The sequence below is a fragment of the Mytilus galloprovincialis genome, chromosome 14, assembly GCF_965363235.1.
Source record: "Mytilus galloprovincialis chromosome 14, xbMytGall1.hap1.1, whole genome shotgun sequence".
Lineage (NCBI taxonomy): Eukaryota > Metazoa > Mollusca > Bivalvia > Mytilida > Mytilidae > Mytilus > Mytilus galloprovincialis.
The window spans coordinates 19,240,438-19,266,973 of record NC_134851.1 but is presented as its reverse complement, the minus strand read 5'-3'; the positions used below and the strand labels follow the sequence as shown (position 1 = coordinate 19,266,973).

General features: G+C 34.1%; 1 long non-coding RNA gene across 1 annotated transcript in view; it reads left to right on the top strand.

The window, feature by feature from the left end:
* The window catches only part of LOC143059715 (uncharacterized), a 75,434-nt gene extending 49,326 nt beyond the window's left edge, over window positions 1-26,108 (top strand). Inside the window, exons 3-4 of the long non-coding RNA XR_012973571.1 lie at window positions 24,771-24,788; window positions 25,754-26,108. This is a non-coding gene — a long non-coding RNA (uncharacterized LOC143059715). The remainder of the gene's footprint in view (window positions 1-24,770; window positions 24,789-25,753) is intronic.
* The last annotated feature ends 428 nt before the right edge of the window (window positions 26,109-26,536 follow it).

The following is a 26,536-nucleotide window of genomic DNA, read 5'->3' as shown; positions in this document are numbered from 1 at the left end:
TTGAATGTGGACAGTATACACAGAAAAATATGTAAATTATTTGTTTACCATCTTTGGTAAAAGAACATTATCTTGGCATGTAAGTTGTTATGGAGTTTGTTTATAAAGATCTGCTTTATTAAGTCTGAATTTATTCAAAAAATATTTAATATTTCCGTTTGCAGTGTGAAGGAATTATGAAATTATGATAAATCAAGAAAGGAACACAATGATTTCATATTTATATTATCGTGCCAAAAGTTTCTGACATTCTGAAAAACACTTTTTTGTTTGAACTTTTTAAGTCGTCAGGAGTTAATCCCCTTTAAGTTAATTTCAATCCCAAAAATCACTTGCTGAAATGATCTTCTGTATCTGAATAAAAATATCACTCATTGAAGTGATTTAAAATCTTCAGAAGGTCCAATTTTCAAACCACGCAAGTACTTGTATTTCTATCGAGAGTACATATATTTTTCAACTTCAAAATGTAGTTTAAATGTTGAAGTTTATTGGAAAAATATTCACAGTATCAGCAAAAATCTAATAAAATCCTCAGACTATAAATATATTGAGGCTATTTTCAGTCATTTTCAAGTAATTTTTGCAAATTCCTTTATTTTGTCAATGTTTACAGTGTTTCCCACCATATCTTTGGAAAACCATGTGGTTTAGGAAAAATCTCACAAGATTACAACAAGCTACAAATTGGGGGACATTCAAATTTTCAAGTTTTTCTACCTATAGCTATGTTTCTAAGCAAAAATAAAAAATCACTCAAATAAGTGATTTAAAAAATCACTTGTACAAGTAACTCCCCTGACTGTATATTTATACAGATATAAGATGTGGTTTGAGTGCCAATGAGACAACTCTCTAAGTCACAATTTGTTAAAGAAAAACCATGGTAGGTCAAAGTCTTCAACGTGGGTCTCATTGGGGTCGAAGCGTGACACAAGATTGCTGATTTTTTGTAAGTGTGACACGTAAAAGTCGAATTATTATGCCGTTTAAACAGGAAATGGAGTCTAGCTGGACCCGGGGAAATGACAAAAAATGAGAATTGCTTTAAGTACATGGTGTAAGCAGGAAAGGGGAATCTGTCAAAACAGTAAGTGGGATCAAGGATTAGAACTGGTTCCCCCAATGAGACCCAAAAGGACTACTGAAAAAAATAAGTTTTCCTCACCACTGTTATTTTCATGCAGACAGGTCGCCATTACATGTATGGTTCAGTCAAGTGATATGTATAAGATGGTGCAAATGCGGACTGAGTGTGGCCTGTCTACGGTTTGCTTGTTTCAAACATGGAAGCCGTTACACAAACTATGTCCGGTTGAAATAGTTAAACTGAGGACAATTATTTAAATTATTGTTTTTGTTAGAAATTTGTCACTGATAGAAGAGGACCCCAAACAAATCTATTAACCGTACAGCACTTTGCAAAGCAATGGTCAGCTGGCAATGGTACCATAATTTCACAGAGTATTTGAAAATTGATTAATATCCCAAGGACACTTATTTGTCCCGAAAACATGATTTTAACATGAGGGCTTAGAAATTATTTGCAAATGGCTAATGAGCTGGTATGCTAATTATTACCCTGGCATCAATTGCAACTTGTATATATATATATATACATAATATATTTTCCGCAAAGCCAACATTTACCATGTTATATAAAAGTATTAAAGATTAGAATTATTACGTTAAATGGAACCTGACGGTATGAATCTGTTCCTGGAGGCATTTTACATAACCTGTAAATCTTTGAAAAGAAAAGACATCATAGATGGATAATCAGGGGTAGATTAAGGCGGGGGTTGGCGGGCGAGGGCTCTAAAATTCGCAAAGCATTGGTTGTCCTCAGCCATGTCAGCTCAATAAAGTATCTGAGCAGACAACGAAAAATTAATGTTGTCGCATTACATCTGTCATTTGTCTGTTAACATTCAAAGAATTATATAAAACAGTAAGTTTAACAGAATCAACATGATTACTAACAAAGTTTGTTTCCAGTTATTGGAGGAAAAAAAATATTGTTTGTTTCACCCTCAGCTGCCACTATACATGCTATATGTAATGCTAAAATTGAAAGAAAAAAATTGTGTTCAACTTGTGGCCAAAAAATAGCCAAAGGCGAAAAAAAAAGTTTGTCCAGAAAAAAATCCATACCCCCCCCTCCCCCAGGAAATCTAATGGGTGCTGCCTTAATGAAAGATAGAAATACTGGTTCAAAGAAAAGGTTAGTTTATTATTTTGTATCATTATTATTATATACAAATATACGGTCAAAAAGGCCCCAACCCGTATTTCCATATTACAAAGGATCCCATTAAAATACAAATATCTTTGAAAGCATCTCATTCTAATTTAAGTGGTTAGGTCCCCTAATCTAAAATCCTTGATCCGCCCATGATAATACATGTAATAGTGCAACACAAATAAACTTTACCTCGCTGCTAGTTAATGGGTCGCCATTTTGGTCTTGGTCACATGATATGAATAAAATGGTGCAAACGGGGACCGAGTGTATCACGTCCGCGCTTTGCAAGTTATCAACATGTAAGCCGTCACACAAACTATGTCCGGTTGAAATAGTTGAATTGAGGACAAATGTTTTTAAAATTGTTTTTGAAAGAAAATTTGTTTCTGATAGAAAAGGACGCCAAAAAATTTGATTTACAGCACTTTGACAATTGGGGACGTCCCCGTTTGATATGTGTCCCCAATTGAAGGGTTTCCTACATGTGTGTGTCCCCAGTTGACACGACTGACACACGCACACACACACACACACACACACACACTATATTATCAGTAGGAACACTGTTTACATGCATGCAAATGGTATTAAAACACTGTACCTGAAGAAAAAAAATAGTTGATTTTATAAAGAGACAAATGGTCAAATGTCAGTATTTGTATGAAAAAAATCTCATCAAAATTAGATGTCATTACTCTCTCTCCATCTTTTCAATGTTACTTTTAATGACAAAAAGGCAGACATAGAAAAAATGGTGAGTAAGTCATGTCATACATATAGTAACATCCTCGGTTTGTTATTAAAACGCTTGAAGCATGTCATATTAAAATCCTTCTTTTTTTTATTATAATGCTTCTTTAGGTATGAACATGCATATCAAATTGTCTTTTCCCATTTCACATTGGAAATTAATTTACATTATACCATTCAAGATAACAGACCCCCGGTTTTTAGTAGTACATGTAGATGTATTTTGTATATTTAAAGCTCTCCAATAAAAATATAGTTCTAGCAAATTGTTTAGGTCAGTGTTGCTGAGGTCTTCAATGCATTGAACACAAACAGGGAGTTAGCACTCATCAATTACATATTGAAATTCAGTATTGACTCTTAAATTTTAGAATAGGCTTTCTCTGGTTTGATTTTCTGAATACTGAACTTTGACCTAAAAATTTGATTCTTGTTAACACACATATATGTATTCCAATGATGACGATTAATCATTAAAATTCTGGGCTGTTCTTGAATCATAGATTCAAATTATTTTTGATGGATAGAAAGACAAGCTATGTTCATTCGAAGTGTTCAGACATTTTAGATTTTTTGTTTAAATCTGAATTACTTACTTTCAGTAGACATCCAAGACCATATGTCTGTATGTCAATAGTATGTCCAAGCTGTAGGGGCAAACCACATTTAAGACATGCTCTTAGACCAGTAGCAAGGCCACTAGCTCAACAATTCTTCTCCCTTCTCTCCAGTCTTCAGATGATCTTGTCTTTTTTCCTTCAAAAGATACCTCTTCCTCCCTTGTTGCATTTGAGATGTTTGGAACTGCAATTATAAAACACAATAATGAATGCAGGTACAATGTACATGTATACATGTTATATTCATTCATATACATATATGTATAATGTTTATCGTAAATAACTATTTTTATTTTTGGCATATTTCTGTAGTCTTTGCGGTGTGTTTGGAAATTTTAAAATTGTTCCAGCGTTCGCTTAAATTGTATAAATCAAGATTTTGATAGAGTCTCAATTTGAATTGACACGATTCATTTGACATCGTGCTATTATTGAAGAAGGATATCTGTTATCCGAAATATCTAATATTTGTATATTTTATAGTTATTTTATGGTGATGTTGTACCCTTTTTGACTTGTTATATATTATATTTTGTAGTGTACAGAATCATATTACATGATCCATCGCCCTGTAAGATTGATCGTTGACTATTTATTCAGTCATTTAATATTTTTACCTTTTTGGTAGTCTGCATCGAGTGTGTTCACCCGATCTGATTTTCTTACTGCATAAATTCCATCATGCATTTTCAATTTTATTTTAAGAAATTAAGATCTTCTACTATCAAAATTATCAAAACAGAACATCACATTTGAAATTTAGAAACCTACATTAATCAAGGAATTATTCCGAAAGGACTTATTTTAAAGGCCTCCCCACTCACAACAGGAGAAAAGTCGAACAGATTTTTTCACAGATGGAACAACATTTTATACAACAGTTCTTTTCGTCTGATGGATCTCTTACGCCAAGAAGCAATTCATCAAGTTAATTATATTTATAAACTACGTGATAATTTGCACTGCCGATCCCGTGAACATTTGTCTGATCCTGAACTTGACGAAATTCAAGTACGTCTTGGTGATATCAACCATATTGAATCACATAAGCTCCACGTCAAACAGATCAACAAATTTAAACGTGATGGTGTGCAAATTAACACCCCTTCAATTAGACCCTCTACAAAATCTAAGAAAAAAACTCGAAATCGTAGATTTAAAAGAAAAATTCGAGTTCCGATGGATCCGAACAACACGGTTGTCAATTTATCCTCAGTCTCTTTATCTGAGGACGAAACTAAATTCTTGTCCAAGGGTTTGAATTTTTGATGATATGAAATTGGGAGATGACCTTGTTAACTTTGCTAGAACCCTCAGAATCAAAGAATATTTTGGTAACAAGGATAAAGAGGTGGATAATGAGGAGGACACAGACACGTCTGACTCGGAGGAAGAAATCATAATTCCGCATTTTAAAAAGAAGAGTTCATGGATTCCAAAACCTAGTAAATCTGCTACACTGGAAGATGTTATCGACAAAACCAAATCGGATGTTGTTCATCTAGCTAGCAACAAGTACTCGTCATTTTACAACACCTCTCCTGACGAGAAAAAAGCCATACAATCGCTGAGAAACCGAGATGATATTGTGATAAAACCAGCAGACAAGGGCAGTGCCGTTGTGATAATGGACAAAGCTAACTACATCGCGGAAGCAGTGCGTCAGCTCTCTGATGAGAGATTTTATTAGAAGCTAGACTATGACCCTACTTCCGAGTTTAGCTGCAAAATTATCACTGCATTACAAACCATGTACAATGACGGTCACATAGATGAGGATACAATTGGTTATTTTAAAGCCAGAGAATGCCAAGCCTGGTCGATTGTATCTTCTTCCCAAAATACACAAGGTTAACAACCCTGGTAGACCCATTGTATCCGCAAACGGCCATCCGTCTGAGAAAATCTCGGAATTCGTCGATTTTCATTTAAGATCTCATGTAGAAAATCTTCCTTCCCACATTCAAGACACTACAGATTATCTTCGTAAAATGGAATCCATGAACCCTCTTCCTCCGGAAACCCTCCTTGTCACTTTAGATGTCACCTCATTGTATACCAACATACCTCATGATGACGGCATACAATCTTGTAGGGAAATATGGGACTCGCGCAGCATTTTAGAACCACCTACTGAATGTTTAGTCCAGCTGCTTACTCTGGTCCTGAAATGCAACAATTCCACCTTTAATGGTGAGCATTACCTTCAAATTAACGGGACAGCGATGGGGACGAAAATGGCACCGTCTTACGCCAATATTTTCATGGGCAAATTAGAAAAACAAATTATTGCAACATCTTTATCCAAACCTTTGTCTTGGTCCCGTTTCATTGATGATGTTGACATGAAATGGATTGAATCTCAACAAAAACTGGATGATTTCATCAGACATGCAAACAACGCGCACCACTCAATTAAATTTACGTATGAAATTTCCGACTTTAAGATATCTTTCTTAGATACAACCACATCTATAAAGGACGGTGTCATATCAACAGAACTCTACTGTAAACCCACAGATAAACATCAATACCTTTCTCCCCAAAGCTGTCACCCAAAACACTGTACAAAAAGTATCCCGTACAGTCAAGCTCTCAGAGTCAAGCGGATTTGCTCCTCTGAGGAGGCTGTCACGAAACGGTTACAGGAACTTCGCGGATTTTTGACAAAACGAGGTTATAAGAAATTGGACATAGATAAGGGGTATGCGCGCTAACAATAACAGCCGCAATGACCTCTTACAGTACAAACGGAAGAGGCGCAGCAAAATAGTCCTGTTTGTTCTTACATACAATCCAGCCTTTAATAACCTTTCACGTTTGATCCGTGCCAATTGGCAAACTATTGCCAAACACCCTAAATTATCCAAGATCTTTCCCAATCCTCCTGTCTTAGCTTTTCGGAGACCAGCAAGTCTAAAAGACTTATTTGTTAGAGCTGACGTTTCCTCAAATAAAAGCTGTTCAACTGCAGGATGGTGCAAGTCATGTGGTAACAGACGTTGCCTGACTTGTCAACAAATACTGAATACTCAAACATTCACTTGCCACTCGACTGGGTCTGTGTACACTATATATTGCAATGTAACTTGCAAAACCCAGAATGTTGTATACCTCCTTCAGTGTCGATGTGGCATGCAGTATGTTGGCGAGACAGAGCAGCCATTTAACAAACGCATGAATGGTCATCGAAGTGACTACACTTGCAAGCCCGACCTACCCGTAAGTCGTCATTTGAGATCACCTGGACATACACAAGCTGATCTCAAAAACCTTACCATCACGATCATAGACCACAACGCGTGTTGGTCGAAGGTCGACAGAGTCGCTCGGGAAAGATTTTGGATAAGAAGGTTACGGACAGTCTCCCCAGAGGGCATAAATGAAAAAAACATAGAACGAGTCCCTCATTTTCCTGTGACCACCTGTTTCAAACAACGCCGGATTTAGTACTGGCTTTACAGTTCGAAATTATTTTTAAAATTACCGTTTAAATTACAGGTTTTCATTGATTCGGGATGATGTATAAGTACGTTGCCACGTTCAATTATTTTAGCTCAATATACAAAACTTATTTTTTCAATCACTATTAGACTGCTATTCGTTTGGAAGGCTTTAATATGTAGTTTCCATTGTAATTGCCCTACCGTTGTCTAATTTATACCATCCTGGATCGGTAAGGACATTTTTGATTATTTTGATTTTTTTGTTTGAGGACTGCCCTCAATGCAGTTATTACATCTCAACTGTCACATCCTTTTGAAATCTAAAGTTGTGCCATTTCACATCGTAAATAACTATTTTTATTTTTGGCATATTTCTGTAGTCTTTGCGGTGTGTTTGGAAATTTTAAAATTGTTCCAGCGTTCGCTTAAATTGTATAAATCAAGATTTTGATAGAGTCTCAATTTGAATTGACACGATTCATTTGACATCGTGCTATTATTGAAGAAGGATAACTGTTATCCGAAATATCTAATATTTGTATATTTTATAGTTATTTTATGGTGATGTTGTACCCTTTTTGACTTGTTATATATATAATGTTTATATACTCTGAGTGATGATACTCCATTAGGATGCATTGCCGTCATTTTTTGAATAATTGTGCATTTATTAACCATCACAGTCACATCATTCTCGACTCCTAGTTCTCGACTCCTAGGAGTCGAGATTAAGAATTGAACGATGGACAGATAGGGCATGAATTTTTCTTGCTACCTGATTGGAAGATATTACAAGACGTGAATAATCAAAGTTTATTGATTGGTTAGGACAATCCAAACCAAGTAAATGTCCTTCAATCCCGTAGAGTATCGGATTTGTCCTCTCTACATTAGCAATTAGATTTTACACAGGTAACCTTTATCTATAAATAGTCGAATCTTCTGGAGTAAACAACAAGTAATAGCTTTTCTAAAAAGCTTACCGTATTTTAGCTGATTATATTGAGATCAGTGGTTTGTAAGTATAGGTTATTTTTTGTTTGAAATATATTGCACTCCAAGCAATATAAATGCATAGCGCTTGTTTCTACTAATTTGTGATTTTAGTTGTATTATTGGTGGACCAGAGTTATAATGGAAGGAGACTTAATAATAATTGAGAATTGAAATTAGGAATGATATTATAATAAAAGGCATACTGTGTCTATAATCAACTTGATAAAAAAAAAGCATTATAAAATACATGTACTTTTGAGGATTTACAACTTGACAAAATGGACTTCTACAGAAGGTCTTTCAAATTTGAGAATGTTACATCTTATATCTTCATGTATAAAAGTGATTGATATCTTATCTGACTTTTGTCTTAGAAAATGCAATTAGTTTTGACTGTACAAGTTCAAAAAATTTTCTTCAACATGTTGTCACCTGTCTTCATATATGTTTTAATATATCACGTTGTGGTTTGTAATCTTGACAATTATTTTTTTGAAGTTCCAGTGGCGGATTCAGGAGGGGGGGTCCGGGTTGGAAGCCCTCCTTTTTTCGGCCGATCAATGCATTTGAATGGGGGCATATAGTTGGAAGCTCTACCCCTTTTGTCCTGGGTTGGAACTTCCCCTTTTTAAAATGGCTGAATCTGCCCCCGAGACCTGAAAATGAGAGCTTCATATTAGTATTAGCCTTGTATAGTGCTTTATATTTGGTTGCACGTGTTATCAAGCTTTTATGACTTTGAATATTTATATTTTCATTTCTAATGGGAAACATTTCATGTTATACATATTGTCAGGATTATTAGTTAGTTTTACTTGTTAATGTTTATTGTCATGATCGGAAAGTGAGTGGCAGATCCAGAAATTTTCAAAAGTGGGGACAGGCTCTCACGTGTGTGGTAAAATTTGTTGATTGATGCACGTGGCTATTCTAGTAAATGAATTAATATACAAAGCGAGAGCACTTTCCATTTTCATCAGCTAAGAGTCGAATAGCCCTTTTTGAAAGGCTAATGCTTGTTATTGGTGTCATTAATCGTAAACATAAATAAATAATAAAAGATACAATGACGGAGAGACCCATATAAGTTCAGGAGTTATCATAATAGACTAAAACGTGAAGGTTTAGTTTTGGGGCATGTCAATATTTTACATGCAACTGTTGTCTTAAATTAAAGTCATATGAAATTTAAAAAAAACCAAACATATAATGTTTCATACAAAAGTACTATGTACATGTACATATTTGAAAGGCTAATTCTGTAAATTTATAAAAACATATGTCCTCCCTCTTTCAATTTGTTTTTGTCAGGTTTTCTTTGTGCACTGTAGGAATAAACATAGAATAAAGAAAATTATTTTAAGTCTGGTTACATGATATATTACAAATATAAGCTTCGTTTCGTTGTCAAACCCCCAAAAGGAGACTAGTACATGTATATATATACATTGTACATACATATTATAAAGCCTTGTTATTGGAAGTAACTTAGTTTCAACTATCAGAAATTTTTGTTTTTGTTTTATTAGAATCGGATGATGCACTTTCAATTGTCTAAAATTTTAGGTGTGATACACGTAAATGTATTTACAGATTTTAATAGAATATATTTATTATTATGATTATCATTAGCTATTTTTATCAATCATGCTACCCGCCATTGAAAAATAATTTCAGGCAACAACTATTTAACTTCAAGGGGGTATATTTATTTCCTAAACACATATTTTGGTCAGGCAGATGACAAATACAAATATTTTGCATCCATATTTCACCCAACAACCTACATGTAATACATGTAACATGTGTAAGTATTAAATTTTGATAAAATGATTTGATTGGTAGCATTTAAAAACAACATCACCCCCCTGAAGTGAAATTGTTATTCCCGTAAGTGATAGATCTAAGAACAATATATCCCGTCTTAAAATGCTGGGGACACGCATAAACGTTGAATAAATGTTCTTATATAAATTTTAATATTTGTACCAGATTTTGTTTTGGATAGGGAAAGGAGGCTTGGATTAGCTAGATCTAGAATAAAGAAGGAGTTCAAATTTGTGCAAGTTGTTGGTTCTGCATACTCAGTCAATTCTATGATTTTATTTCCCTGTGTCCTATACATGTACATCGAATCCAGATCTGTTCGTCCAAAAATATGTTTACGTCCATTCATGTTTGTCCCTTTCACTTTCGCACCCTACATGTTCGCACCCTTTCTATTGGTTTTGTGATTAATAATTTTGTAATTGAGTTTTGGTATAAAGTATATTGGTATAAATATTTGATATGTGTCCCCAATTGAAGGGTTTCCTACATGTGTGTGTCCCCAGTTGACACGACTGACACACGCACACACACACACACACACACACACACACACACACACACACACACACACACACACACACTATATTATCAGTAGGAACACTGTTTACATGCATGCAAATGGTATTAAAACACTGTACCTGAAGAAAAAAAATAGTTGATTTTATAAAGAGACAAATGGTCAAATGTCAGTATTTGTATGAAAAAAATCTCATCAAAATTAGATGTCATTACTCTCTCTCCATCTTTTCAATGTTACTTTTAATGACAAAAAGGCAGACATAGAAAAAATGGTGAGTAAGTCATGTCATACATATAGTAACATCCTCGGTTTGTTATTAAAACGCTTGAAGCATGTCATATTAAAATCCTTCTTTTTTTTTATTATAATGCTTCTTTAGGTATGAACATGCATATCAAATTGTCTTTTCCCATTTCACATTGGAAATTAATTTACATTATACCATTCAAGATAACAGACCCCCGGTTTTTAGTAGTACATGTAGATGTATTTTGTATATTTAAAGCTCTCCAATAAAAATATAGTTCTAGCAAATTGTTTAGGTCAGTGTTGCTGAGGTCTTCAATGCATTGAACACAAACAGGGAGTTAGCACTCATCAATTACATATTGAAATTCAGTATTGACTCTTAAATTTTAGAATAGGCTTTCTCTGGTTTGATTTTCTGAATACTGAACTTTGACCTAAAAATTTGATTCTTGTTAACACACATATATGTATTCCAATGATGACGATTAATCATTAAAATTCTGGGCTGTTCTTGAATCATAGATTCAAATTATTTTTGATGGATAGAAAGACAAGCTATGTTCATTCGAAGTGTTCAGACATTTTAGATTTTTTGTTTAAATCTGAATTACTTACTTTCAGTAGACATCCAAGACCATATGTCTGTATGTCAATAGTATGTCCAAGCTGTAGGGGCAAACCACATTTAAGACATGCTCTTAGACCAGTAGCAAGGCCACTAGGCTGAGCTCAACAATTCTTCTCCCTTCTCTCCAGTCTTCAGATGATCTTGTCTTTTTTCCTTCAAAAGATACCTCTTCCTCCCTTGTTGCATTTGAGATGTTTGGAACTGCAATTATAAAACACAATAATGAATGCAGGTACAATGTACATGTATACATGTTATATTCATTCATATACATATATATATAATGTTTATCGTAAATAACTATTTTTATTTTTGGCATATTTCTGTAGTCTTTGCGGTGTGTTTGGAAATTTTAAAATTGTTCCAGCGTTCGCTTAAATTGTATAAATCAAGATTTTGATAGAGTCTCAATTTGAATTGACACGATTCATTTGACATCGTGCTATTATTGAAGAAGGATATCTGTTATCCGAAATATCTAATATTTGTATATTTTATAGTTATTTTATGGTGATGTTGTACCCTTTTTGACTTGTTATATATTATATTTTGTAGTGTACAGAATCATATTACTTGATCCATCGCCCTGTAAGATTGATCGTTGACTATTTATTCAGTCATTTAATATTTTTACCTTTTTGGTAGTCTGCATCGAGTGTGTTCACCCGATCTGATTTTCTTACTGCATAAATTCCATCATGCATTTTCAATTTTATTTTAAGAAATTAAGATCTTCTACTATCAAAATTATCAAAACAGAACATCACATTTGAAATTTAGAAACCTACATTAATCAAGGAATTATTCCGAAAGGACTTATTTTAAAGGCCTCCCCACTCACAACAGGAGAAAAGTCGAACAGATTTTTTCACAGATGGAACAACATTTTATACAACAGTTCTTTTCGTCTGATGGATCTCTTACGCCAAGAAGCAATTCATCAAGTTAATTATATTTATAAACTACGTGATAATTTGCACTGCCGATCCCGTGAACATTTGTCTGATCCTGAACTTGACGAAATTCAAGTACGTCTTGGTGATATCAACCATATTGAATCACATAAGCTCCACGTCAAACAGATCAACAAATTTAAACGTGATGGTGTGCAAATTAACACCCCTTCAATTAGACCCTCTACAAAATCTAAGAAAAAAACTCGAAATCGTAGATTTAAAAGAAAAATTCGAGTTCCGATGGATCCGAACAACACGGTTGTCAATTTATCCTCAGTCTCTTTATCTGAGGACGAAACTAAATTCTTGTCCAAGGGTTTGAATTTTTGATGATATGAAATTGGGAGATGACCTTGTTAACTTTGCTAGAACCCTCAGAATCAAAGAATATTTTGGTAACAAGGATAAAGAGGTGGATAATGAGGAGGACACAGACACGTCTGACTCGGAGGAAGAAATCATAATTCCGCATTTTAAAAAGAAGAGTTCATGGATTCCAAAACCTAGTAAATCTGCTACACTGGAAGATGTTATCGACAAAACCAAATCGGATGTTGTTCATCTAGCTAGCAACAAGTACTCGTCATTTTACAACACCTCTCCTGACGAGAAAAAAGCCATACAATCGCTGAGAAACCGAGATGATATTGTGATAAAACCAGCAGACAAGGGCAGTGCCGTTGTGATAATGGACAAAGCTAACTACATCGCGGAAGCAGTGCGTCAGCTCTCTGATGAGAGATTTTATTAGAAGCTAGACTATGACCCTACTTCCGAGTTTAGCTGCAAAATTATCACTGCATTACAAACCATGTACAATGACGGTCACATAGATGAGGATACAATTGGTTATTTTAAAGCCAGAGAATGCCAAGCCTGGTCGATTGTATCTTCTTCCCAAAATACACAAGGTTAACAACCCTGGTAGACCCATTGTATCCGCAAACGGCCATCCGTCTGAGAAAATCTCGGAATTCGTCGATTTTCATTTAAGATCTCATGTAGAAAATCTTCCTTCCCACATTCAAGACACTACAGATTATCTTCGTAAAATGGAATCCATGAACCCTCTTCCTCTGGAAACCCTCCTTGTCACTTTAGATGTCACCTCATTGTATACCAACATACCTCATGATGACGGCATACAATCTTGTAGGGAAATATGGGACTCGCGCAGCATTTTAGAACCACCTACTGAATGTTTAGTCCAGCTGCTTACTCTGGTCCTGAAATGCAACAATTCCACCTTTAATGGTGAGCATTACCTTCAAATTAACGGGACAGCGATGGGGACGAAAATGGCACCGTCTTACGCCAATATTTTCATGGGCAAATTAGAAAAACAAATTATTGCAACATCTTTATCCAAACCTTTGTCTTGGTCCCGTTTCATTGATGATGTTGACATGAAATGGATTGAATCTCAACAAAAACTGGATGATTTCATCAGACATGCAAACAACGCGCACCACTCAATTAAATTTACGTATGAAATTTCCGACTTTAAGATATCTTTCTTAGATACAACCACATCTATAAAGGACGGTGTCATATCAACAGAACTCTACTGTAAACCCACAGATAAACATCAATACCTTTCTCCCCAAAGCTGTCACCCAAAACACTGTACAAAAAGTATCCCGTACAGTCAAGCTCTCAGAGTCAAGCGGATTTGCTCCTCTGAGGAGGCTGTCACGAAATGGTTACAGGAACTTCGCGGATTTTTGACAAAACGAGGTTATAAGAAATTGGACATAGATAAGGGGTATGCGCGCTAACAATAACAGCCGCAATGACCTCTTACAGTACAAACGGAAGAGGCGCAGCAAAATAGTCCTGTTTGTTCTTACATACAATCCAGCCTTTAATAACCTTTCACGTTTGATCCGTGCCAATTGGCAAACTATTGCCAAACACCCTAAATTATCCAAGATCTTTCCCAATCCTCCTGTCTTAGCTTTTCGGAGACCAGCAAGTCTAAAAGACTTATTTGTTAGAGCTGACGTTTCCTCAAATAAAAGCTGTTCAACTGCAGGATGGTGCAAGTCATGTGGTAACAGACGTTGCCTGACTTGTCAACAAATACTGAATACTCAAACATTCACTTGCCACTCGACTGGGTCTGTGTACACTATATATTGCAATGTAACTTGCAAAACCCAGAATGTTGTATACCTCCTTCAGTGTCGATGTGGCATGCAGTATGTTGGCGAGACAGAGCAGCCATTTAACAAACGCATGAATGGTCATCGAAGTGACTACACTTGCAAGCCCGACCTACCCGTAAGTCGTCATTTGAGATCACCTGGACATACACAAGCTGATCTCAAAAACCTTACCATCACGATCATAGACCACAACGCGTGTTGGTCGAAGGTCGACAGAGTCGCTCGGGAAAGATTTTGGATAAGAAGTTACGGACAGTCTCCCCAGAGGGCATAAATGAAAAAAACATAGAACGAGTCCCTCATTTTCCTGTGACCACCTGTTTCAAACAACGCCGGATTTAGTACTGGCTTTACAGTTCGAAATTATTTTTAAAATTACCGTTTAAATTACAGGTTTTCATTGATTCGGGATGATGTATAAGTACGTTGCCACGTTCAATTATTTTAGCTCAATATACAAAACTTATTTTTTCAATCACTATTAGACTGCTATTCGTTTGGAAGGCTTTAATATGTAGTTTCCATTGTAATTGCCCTACCGTTGTCTAATTTATACCATCCTGGATCGGTAAGGACATTTTTGATTATTTTGATTTTTTTGTTTGAGGACTGCCCTCAATGCAGTTATTACATCTCAACTGTCACATCCTTTGGAAATCTAAAGTTGTGCCATTTCACATCGTAAATAACTATTTTTATTTTTGGCATATTTCTGTAGTCTTTGCGGTGTGTTTGGAAATTTTAAAATTGTTCCAGCGTTCGCTTAAATTGTATAAATCAAGATTTTGATAGAGTCTCAATTTGAATTGACACGATTCATTTGACATCGTGCTATTATTGAAGAAGGATAACTGTTATCCGAAATATCTAATATTTGTATATTTTATAGTTATTTTATGGTGATGTTGTACCCTTTTTGACTTGTTATATATATAATGTTTATATACTCTGAGTGATGATACTCCATTAGGATGCATTGCCGTCATTTTTTGAATAATTGTGCATTTATTAACCATCACAGTCACATCATTCTCGACTCCTAGTTCTCGACTCCTAGGAGTCGAGATTAAGAATTGAACGATGGACAGATAGGGCATGAATTTTTCTTGCTACCTGATTGGAAGATATTACAAGACGTGAATAATCAAAGTTTATTGATTGGTTAGGACAATCCAAACCAAGTAAATGTCCTTCAATCCCGTAGAGTATCGGATTTGTCCTCTCTACATTAGCAATTAGATTTTACACAGGTAACCTTTATCTATAAATAGTCGAATCTTCTGGAGTAAACAACAAGTAATAGCTTTTCTAAAAAGCTTACCGTATTTTAGCTGATTATATTGAGATCAGTGGTTTGTAAGTATAGGTTATTTTTTGTTTGAAATATATTGCACTCCAAGCAATATAAATGCATAGCGCTTGTTTCTACTAATTTGTGATTTTAGTTGTATTATTGGTGGACCAGAGTTATAATGGAAGGAGACTTAATAATAATTGAGAATTGAAATTAGGAATGATATTATAATAAAAGGCATACTGTGTCTATAATCAACTTGATAAAAAAAAAAGCATTATAAAATACATGTACTTTTGAGGATTTACAACTTGACAAAATGGACTTCTACAGAAGGTCTTTCAAATTTGAGAATGTTACATCTTATATCTTCATGTATAAAAGTGATTGATATCTTATCTGACTTTTGTCTTAGAAAATGCAATTAGTTTTGACTGTACAAGTTCAAAAAATTTTCTTCAACATGTTGTCACCTGTCTTCATATATGTTTTAATATATCACGTTGTGGTTTGTAATCTTGACAATTATTTTTTTGAAGTTCCAGTGGCGGATTCAGGAGGGGGGGGTTCCGGGTTGGAAGCCCTCCTTTTTTCGGCCGATCAATGCATTTGAATGGGGGCATATAGTTGGAAGCTCTCCCCCTTTTGTCCTGGGTTGGAACTTCCCCTTTTTAAAATGGCTGAATCTGCCCCCGAGACCTGAAAATGAGAGCTTCATATTAGTATTAGCCTTGTATAGTGCTTTATATTTGGTTGCACGTGTTATCAAGCTTTTATGACTTTGAATATTTATATTTTCATTTCTAATGGGAAACATTTCATGTTATACATATTGTCAGGATTATTAGTTAGTTTTACTTGTTAATGTTTATTGTCATGATCGGAAAGTGAGTGGCAGATCCAGAAATTTTCAAAAGTGGGGACAGGCTCTCACGTGTGTGGTAAAATTTGTTGATTGATGCACGTGGCTATTCTAGTAAATGAATTAATATACAAAGCGAGAGCACTTTCCATTTTCATCAGCTAAGAGTCGAATAGCCCTTTTTGAAAGGCTAATGCTTGTTATTGGTGTCATTAATCGTAAACATAAATAAATAATAAAAGATACAATGACGGAGAGACCCATATAAGTTCAGGAGTTATCATAATAGACTAAAACGTGAAGGTTTAGTTTTGGGGCATGTCAATATTTTACATGCAACTGTTGTCTTAAATTAAAGTCATATGAAATTTAAAAAAAACCAAACATATAATGTTTCATACAAAAGTACTATGTACATGTACATATTTGAAAGGCTAATTCTGTAAATTTATAAAAACATATGTCCTCCCTCTTTCAATTTGTTTTTGTCAGGTTTTCTTTGTGCACTGTAGGAATAAACATAGAATAAAGAAAATTATTTTAAGTCTGGTTACATGATATATTACAAATATAAGCTTCGTTTCGTTGTCAAACCCCCAAAAGGAGACTAGTACATGTATATATATACATTGTACATACATATTATAAAGCCTTGTTATTGGAAGTAACTTAGTTTCAACTATCAGAAATTTTTGTTTTTGTTTTATTAGAATCGGATGATGCACTTTCAATTGTCTAAAATTTTAGGTGTGATACACGTAAATGTATTTACAGATTTTAATAGAATATATTTATTATTATGATTATCATTAGCTATTTTTATCAATCATGCTACCCGCCATTGAAAAATAATTTCAGGCAACAACTATTTAACTTCAAGGGGGTATATTTATTTCCTAAACACATATTTTGGTCAGGCAGATGACAAATACAAATATTTTGCATCCATATTTCACCCAACAACCTACATGTAATACATGTAACATGTGTAAGTATTAAATTTTGATAAAATGATTTGATTGGTAGCATTTAAAAACAACATCACCCCCCTGAAGTGAAATTGTTATTCCCGTAAGTGATAGATCTAAGAACAATATATCCCGTCTTAAAATGCTGGGGACACGCATAAACGTTGAATAAATGTTCTTATATAAATTTTAATATTTGTACCAGATTTTGTTTTGGATAGGGAAAGGAGGCTTGGATTAGCTAGATCTAGAATAAAGAAGGAGTTCAAATTTGTGCAAGTTGTTGGTTCTGCATACTCAGTCAATTCTATGATTTTATTTCCCTGTGTCCTATACATGTACATCGAATCCAGATCTGTTCGTCCAAAAATATGTTTACGTCCATTCATGTTTGTCCCTTTCACTTTCGCACCCTACATGTTCGCACCCTTTCTATTGGTTTTGTGATTAATAATTTTGTAATTGAGTTTTGGTATAAAGTATATTGGTATAAATATTTTGTTTTCATTTGTTCAAAATAACGTGTTGTTATAACAGGTTTTTTTTTTGTATTGCGATCTTTTATGTTTTTCATTTAAATTCTTCAATGTTTTATTGATACCTGGCTACAGTATTTACATGAAAGGATATAAAAAACAATCATGATTTTCAGGTCTGTTTGCACCCTATACATGTTCACACCCTACAATGTTTTTTCTCATACCTATCTGCAGTAGTTATATCAAAGCAAGAGACCAAATTAAGCTTAAACCAATTAACATGAACATAAATAACATTTAATAATTAATCATCAATTCGATAAAAAAATAAACAACATTTGATATGATATGACACAATTTTATTCTGAAAATATATATAATTTTTAAGGGAATATTTATAAACATATGAAAAAATATTTCTAATAATTCAACTGGAATTTCAACAAAAATTGGGTGCAAATATGTTAGGTGCGAATGGACGTAGGGCGCAAAGGTGTGTGGTACGTATAGATTATGGGGTTTTCTACACAATGTGACATTGATATTGTAAAATATCAGCCGCGAGCCACAATATGAACCTTGGCTGATATTTTATGATATAGATCTATAAGAGGACTCGATTATCTTTTTATTGTTCTGTTACCGGTCTTTTCCCTCTTCCTAAGACAGTTTTACACTTGACAAAAGCAAGCTTGATAACATCTCCTCTTGTATTGTGACGTCGCTGATAACTTCTCCTTTCACATTGTGACGTGGCTGATAATGCATGGTCTTGTTTTGAAGCCTTGATAGGAGAATTACTGAGCGACTGAGCAGGGTAATATAGGCATAGGGAAGGACGATAAACATGTTTATTGAGCAAAATAGTCCAAATAATTATGACGTCTGGCAATGCTATTTTTTATTTTGGGACACCTCATAGGAAGGCTTCCCAGAATAAAAATAGCCTTGCCAGAGTCATCATTATTTTGACTAGGTGTGAAACAGACTTGACCCCTTCACATCCTAGGGCTAACTTCAACTTTTACAGTTAATAAAGATTACGAGAGAGTATTTGATTTTTTTATAAGAAATGGACCTTTAAAGTGGAATTAATATATGACTAGTCTAGGACCTTTATTCTTGAAATCAAATGTTAACCTTCTTCTTCTTTAAGTTTCCGCACTCCATCATAATATTGATGACTATATGTGCCGTGCATGCGTGGGTAAAATTTACAATTTTATATTTACATCAACAAAAAAATTTAATAAAGAAATAATAACTTTACTCAGTTACTGGTGTTAAAACTCATAAGTCCAAGATTGCTCTGACGCCCAACGGCTGTTTGCCGCAACTTGCACAAGCTGGTTGTGGCTGTGCCAACGAGGGTCCCTGAGTCCAAGCTTTTATGGCGAAACAGTCGTTGGATGTAAGAACAATCTCGGACTAATACTATATAAAGATTATCTTTATGGTCAACATAATTTTACGTATATAATTTATTTATTGTAATATTATATATTGTAGACTAGTTGTGTTGATGTTGTCATGTATTTTTTCGGGAATCAAATGGATAACTTACTCGAAAAATAATTGTGATCATTAGAGTAAGTCGATGTTTTGGTCCATCGGGCATGTTGACTATCCGACACCTTCAGATATCTTTTAGATTTGAAGCCATGCTTATGTATTCTTGTCATCACTGCTACCAAAACGTTACGTTACAGCAGACGGGTATCAGGTCCGTTCGCGTCCAATATACTTTCGCACCCTACACGTTCGCACCTCGCACGTTCGCACCCAAGGTCCGTTCGCACTCTACACGTTCGCGCCAAATTTTAATTCTAATTCCAATTGAATAATTGGAAAATCATAATTGTTGTTTTTATTTGCTTTGATGTAAATACTGAATGTATTTTTAGCTTGGTATGAGTAAAAGATTGAATACTTTAAATGAAAAACACCAAAGATAATTGTTTTTAACAGCTTGGTCACTTTGATCTGAAACAATGAAATCATAAAATATAGCAATACACTATTCATGCTATTTTATAAACCAAAACATGATAAAATTTATACAACGCAAAAAAAAAACGTAGTCAGAATCTCACTTCATTTTGAAACAAGTCAATGAAACAAAGTTATAGGCAATACACCTCAGCAATACACTAAACAAAAAACATGATTAAGTGTTATTCACATAAAATAAAACGTTGACAGAATCCAACTTTAATTAGAAAGGAATATTATTATTTTTAACAATACACTCTCAAAAACATGATTAAGATTTATTTAACACATAAAAAATGCTGTCTCGCTTTATTTTGAGACAATAAAATCAATTATACTTTTAAGAATACGACTTGACAAAACTTGATTACAAAGTTATTAAACACAAAACCAATTAAAATTGGGCGCGAACATGTAGGGTGCGAACGGACTTTGGGTGCGAACATGTGGGGTGCGAAAGTGAAAGGGGGCGAACATGAGTGGGTGCGAACGTGAATGGGTGCGAACGGACCCGGATTCCAGCAGACGACTGTTGTTGTTTACAAATGGCGCCGGAAATTAAACGATGTCGTAATCGTGCGATCGCAAAACTGTTTCCATAAAACAACAATAAAACAACTTTCATCTATAACAAAAGTTTCAATATATTCAATCTTTTAATAAATTTTGTATTTATTGTTTAATTGTACAATAATGAATTTCGTATTTTACCGACAGTTCGAGTTGCGCAGAAAATTCAAATTCGTCAGGTTCATATCTCCTTAAATGATTCTCAATTCACAGTACAATATCTCAAATTGAAAAATGTTGCGACCCAAAGAATAAGATAGGCACTGAAAAATATCTTAAGGGCATACGATACAGTTACAGGGGAGGTAATGACGTTGCTAACGTAAAAATATTATTTTCGCGACGTCAAACTGTGACATATCGGGAAAAGATGCATTTTTCGACTGATTTTTATTATTCAAACTGATTTAATTTGAAAACGAGTTCATGGACCCCTATTTTTCGAAACGGCAATTTGTTTCATTTTGCAGGGAGATTGTGTGACCCAAATTTCATAAAACTGTAAATAGAGGATTTTTTTTAAATTTTGATTAACATGGAGCAAAAAATGACGTTTTTTCCTCAATTCATGAACATTTGATAAATATGAGTTATTTCTGAATTAAAAAATGCATATTTTTTAAGATAATTATAAAATATAGAAATTAACGATTAAATAACAAAAACAAATTTGTGCTTATCTTTTATAACAAAAAAGTTATGTCTTTCTCTTGAAAAAGAAATTACGGCCAGAAATCTGAATTTTGACCAAATATACAAAATTTCGACCTCATTTTACTCAAAAAGTAGCACATGAAGGTATATTTTTTATTACATATTTAGTTTAAACATATTTATTTATAGTGGATTGGGAAACAAGTTTTGCAACTTATATTAATCCCTGTCCACTTTGCGGGTGCGAGTGCTGCCTTGTAGCGGCATTAGCCTACTCTCTTTCGAAATCTACAAGGGTGTATTTAACGTGCAAGAGATATGGCTCTCTCTTAACACGGGTCAGCCATTTGTCGTCCCCTTCCGACGGACTATCATCGTTTCCTCAAGACCATACTCGCAAATGGTGTCAAGGGAGAGCCGAAAATTGAGTTCCTGAAATTTTCATCCCGAACGGGAATCGAACCAGGAACCTTTGTGTTAATAGTCCGATGCTCTAACCACTACACCATATTTGATTTAATCAGGTAAATAATAGCCTATATGCAAATTTTCACGAACTTGTAAATACAAGATCAAAACTGTATCGTATGCCCTTAAGGCAGATAAAACCCAAATCACAGCTTTTATGTATGACTAAAATAGTGCAGCTTTAAAAGAAAATTACTAGAAACTATTATAAAAGCTACTACTTTGTGTATGAAATAACAAGCCAAGCAAAATAAAAAAAAGGACATTACTAAGACAGATGCTAAATGACACTAGACATCAATAAAATGATTATATTCAGGTCAATTCTCAATAATGAATAATTGCATATTTTTCAAGGAGGTCATTTTGAAAATGCCGCCATTTTGTATTTCAAGAATAGATAAAAACATAATTTTGCTAAGTACATTAAGTCATTAAAACATGTTGATATTTGGGCTTTAAGCATCAAATGGTTTTTATATTACTGGACAATATTTTAGAACGAACGGCAGCCATCTTGAAATAAGCCGCCATTTTTGAATTTTGACTGTGTGTCCATAGCTGATATTGCTCAGTACACAAAAATGTACCATAATCATGATAATGCAAACATTGGTGCTTTTCTCATTATTTGAGCAATTTTTCACCGATCGGCCGGACTACTTGCCCTGTCAAGACTCAAGCTATGCGTTTTATCTATAGTCTGTATCAATTATCTTTGAAAGTTGACGGCCAATGGGGCTCCGGGTCGACCCAGTCATGTTCTGTCACATATGGTGACGGTGTTATATTAAGGAATAGAAATTATAACAGTCCACCACCTTCTGACAATGGACAAGAGTGTTGGATCTAGTGTGGAAACTATGAATTGTAACTTAAAAGCCTGTCCAGGATTATCTATTGCAAACCGCCTATACTTTATTAATTTTGTATACCCCAATCACAATTTTGACGGGACGTATTATGATATATAAATTGCTAGCATCCGTCTGCCCGTCAGTTTTTTCGTCCGTCCGTATGTCATTCCGTCGTAAACATGCCTAAATGTAACTTGATAATTACGAATAAGATTTGCATGAAACTTTACATAGTTGTTTCTTATGATGATTAAAAAATCTGTATATTTTTTGGTATTTTTTTTTCTATTTTTTGAGTTCGGGCATTTAATAACTAAAACAGGTGTATTTTTTAAGGAAATAAATAGAGGGGATACGTATCGCGCAGTATCTGAAAAACGATTTATGATTATTTCTGAAATCTTTAGTTATATTAATCTAAAAATGTAAAATTGAGAACGGAAATGGGGAACGTATCAAAGAGACAACAAACCGACCATAGAAAAAATAACAGCGGAAGGTCACCAACAGGTCTTCAATGTAACGAGAAATTCCCACACCTGAAGGTGTCCTGTAAACATTTCGGGGGTGATTCTAAATATATAATTGGAGTTATTGAGTGGTTTTTTTTTTAAAGAAAGAGGGATTCCACATGTCGGGTTGTATCTCGAAAAACGCTTCATAATTATTGCTTTATATAATACATTACATATTTCTTACTTATATCAATCTAAAGATCTGTATACTTTTCCATGATGATTCAAAATTTTATTTTAGAGTCATTAGATTTTTGTTTTTTCTCAAAAACTATTGATGATTATTTCATTAAACTTCACACAAAAGATGACGAGCGTATTATGCGCTCTCGGCGCATCTGTTAATTACCAATTTAAAGTAAAGAACTGTTGATCGAATCAGTAGAAAGGGTAGTAAAAAGAAAGTTCGAAGTAAAATACTATTCCTTTTTTTAATAACTGATATATTTGCATTACACCGGGCAGTATAACATACGTAACTAGTTGATTTATTGATTATTGGTTGCTTAACGTCCAGTGGCTAATATTTCATGTATGTTCGATACGAAAACAAGTTTACAATAAACACAATATGTAGGTCTTGTCATATTAGAGGCCATTCGGTATGATAGTCGAGGAATTTTGGACATCACTGGATATGAAAGTATATTGGATAGGGACACACATATTTCCTTGCGACAAGCCACCTACGGACCCTTCAAACAGGTTGTTGCAAGGGTTCTTAATATATAAAGAGCGTGGCACTCTATTTACACGAGGCATTGGACAATGTTGGATTTAACGTTCTTATTCCTACCGGACGTGACTGCGAACTTGATACATCCCGCAGAGCCAAACGGACGCCCCACTTTAGCATGCGTTTTACTGCCGGTGGGAAGAGGACCTAGTGACCATATTCCGTTTCCCCAGTCACCAATCAGGGTCACACGCACCTAAATTGTGCAAAGGCTTGAAATAAAAGAGTATGTTCTACAATTGAAAGTTATGAAAAAGCTGAAAAAGTTCAAAATCAATTGAATCACAGCATATGGGTACATTTCTGGAAATCTAAAATCTAAATCAGAAATTGCGGTTGACACAAAAGAAGTATATGCGGAAGTCCAAAGGCTTATCGAACAGATTACATCACTGCAAGCTTCAATATCACATAAGAACTAATAATTGAAGTATTCCCCTTTTGATAAAAATGTGACACTTTTTCTGCATAAATGGATACTCACAAAGACCCAACTTACAAGTGTATCCTTGAACTATAAACTTTGACAAAGGAAACTGGATTAAAAAGAATCAAAGTTGGCTATTTTTAGAAGAAATGACTATTAAGATGCTTAAACATTGCTAAAGGTGGTACCTAACACTACAGTGAGATAACTCTGTAACATCAGCTAAACGTTTAATTACGTTGTATTGTATTTGGGAATATTCAGCTCCTAATGATCAAAATCAGGGTTTGTCAAAGTGCTATATAACCAGTGTAATATTTCTGACAAAATGGTTTGCGGTTGGTTCAAATGTTTTGAATTTTTTTATATTTTTATCTTAGGTCAAAGTTAATACTTTGTCAAAAGTTTTTGAAAATTAAACGAGCCAAATAAATATGAGTGAAGTTTTGGGTACCACCTTAAGTTACAAGTAAACATAACATTAAACCTATCAAATTAAATATAATTTATTCTGATATTCAATGATTGATTTATTTACAGAACCGTACAGAAGAAGAGGTAAATATTACAATTTCTGTTTGTTTTTCTTGTTACCATCATCATAAAAAAAGTAAAACATGATATGACTTTAGTTATCAAATGTGTCAGGATTATAATTTAAACGCCAGACTTGCGTTTCGTCTACGCCAGTCTTATCAGTGACGCTCAGATCAAAATGACAAGTATCTTCATGTAATTAATTTGGTTATCGGATGAATTTCCAATTTCCTTATCGCACATTTTCCATAATTGTAACAGTTAACTAGTTTATGCTTCAAGAAACGACTGCTACGTGTTTATGACACATGGGGTCATATTTCCTTTTGTTTAAAGCATGCAGAATTTTGTGGATTGTTTAAATCTACTTGTACTGTCTAACGTTCTGTTGTCCTATTTAAACGAAAATAATATTTTGATAATTTGAAAGTGATTGTTGCAAAACGTCTTGCTAGGTACTTCATGCACATGAAGGGCGAGACATATAAACATTAAATACAATTTGTTAGGTCATGTAATACAGGATGAAGGTCGGTGAAATCTTTACTATCACTGGAATATGAGAGTATTTTGAAAAAGAGACATACAATTTGCCTCGCCACAGGCCACTTACGGACCTCTCGAAGAATTGCTGCAAGCCTTAGGGTGATTAACGTGCAATAAACATTGCATTCTTTAAAACTTTACATCTTGCAGTGCCAAACTTTCTGTTTGATATAAAAATGAAGAGATGTGGTATGATTGCTGCTGAGAAAACGCACCACAAAAGTTCGCACGACCTTTAACAATAAGAAAAACTCATATGATATAAAAATGGCTTTTGAAGGCCCTGTAATGTTAGTCGAAGAAAATCAGTTATGCTTTACCCCGTCTTCTTTTTTTTTTTTTTTAAATCAAACAGTGTGTTCTGATAACAAATTAAAACATGCAGTTCCAAAACTAAATGAAAAGTAAAACATATTTACTTTATATTTTTATAAATGTAGGATGTAAAAGACGACACAGAAGAGGAAAAAAATAGAAAGTCTTATATCATTGCTGATTGAATTCCAGAGAGGATACACTCAAAACAACTGACGTGTACAACATGTTCTTGTTTAAAACAGAACTGTGCAAAAGTGCGGGGGAAATTTTTTTTTTTTTTATCAATTATATATTGAGGGAATGTCACTATTTAAATGTTGAAATATGACTTATGTAATAAAATTCGTTTCTTTCATAAACTGATATTTTGGGCAGAATTTAACTGTAAATGAGGTAACTAAACAATTATTGAAATGTCAATAAAAATCAAATTTGCTTGCATACTAGTACAGGATTGTTCTGTAAATCGTTACCGTGTTTTTTTTGTTTTTTTGTTAATAAATATGGGTATGAAATTCGTGTTGCTTTTTGTGCATGTTGCTGCCATAAACAAAACAACACGCATTGAAAACAAAATACCCGAAAAGAAGATGACGAAATTACAAAAAAAAAACCAAAGAAAAAAAGAATAAGAAACATTTTATTAATGATCAAACTCAAAAGTCCAGTTGCAACCTAAACAATAAAAATGAAGACTTTAACCGATAAACGTCGAATAAACGCTATCCAGATCAGATGTTACTTTCTACTAAAATCATTTGCCTCAACCTGATTAGGACTCAATCGATTAATTTACATATCATGTTACTTCCCAATGTTGCTTATGAGTTGAAAACATCGAATGGGTCACCAAGATCTGTAAAAAGTAAAATCACAAAAAAAACGATCTCCGATGAAAATTTAAA